Source organism: Amphimedon queenslandica, unplaced genomic scaffold (genome assembly GCF_000090795.2).
Source record: "Amphimedon queenslandica unplaced genomic scaffold, v1.1 AMPQUscaffold_12346, whole genome shotgun sequence".
Taxonomy (NCBI): domain Eukaryota; kingdom Metazoa; phylum Porifera; class Demospongiae; order Haplosclerida; family Niphatidae; genus Amphimedon; species Amphimedon queenslandica.
In genome coordinates, this window is record NW_003547417.1 from 3,657 (window position 1) to 4,386 (window position 730).

A 730-nucleotide genomic window follows, 5' to 3' on the forward strand; every position below is an offset into this window, starting at 1 on the left:
GACCATAGATATGATAGACTATGTAACCGGGATTGGAAACTAGGTCACGTGATCCATTCAAACCAGTACAAACCGGCTGACACAGGGTCCGTGATTGGATTTTGGTGGGTGTGGTCAAAAAATGGCTACTCATCGACGACATTCAAAGGAAGACTGTATTTAAACCAATGTTGATTTTTTGTTATTTTAATAATATTTCAATACTTTAGTGTTTGTGTAACATGACTATAATGAAAAAAATAATGATACCATTGTTATTTTGCAAATATACTGTGATATTGTTCAAATTTCTGTTACTTGCAAATTTTCAAAACTTTTTGTACCTGTTGCTCCATTACACGGGTAAAAATAGACTAACAAGATCATTTGAAATGTTTCCACAATCATTGTGCATGGAACTGTCATAGTTTCATTTACTGATTTGCTATGTGAGAGGAGTAATATCTGAAATACTGTTTCTGCGAACAGTCCACTGTCGTACCTGTTACAGCTTTTACAAAACAAGCAGAGGTTTCTCCTTTTGGGTGATGATAGGGTGATATTGTGTGCATGGAATTGGGGGGTTAGCATTTTAATTCATGCATTGTATTTGACTACAGTACTGCTTTAAAACCAAAAATTCCTTATTTCCGCATGAAAAGCAAGCCACATGGTCAAATTTATTCTATTTAACGCCCAATTCAATCACGGACGTTGTCCACCAGGGAATCCTAGTTTCCAATCCCGGTTA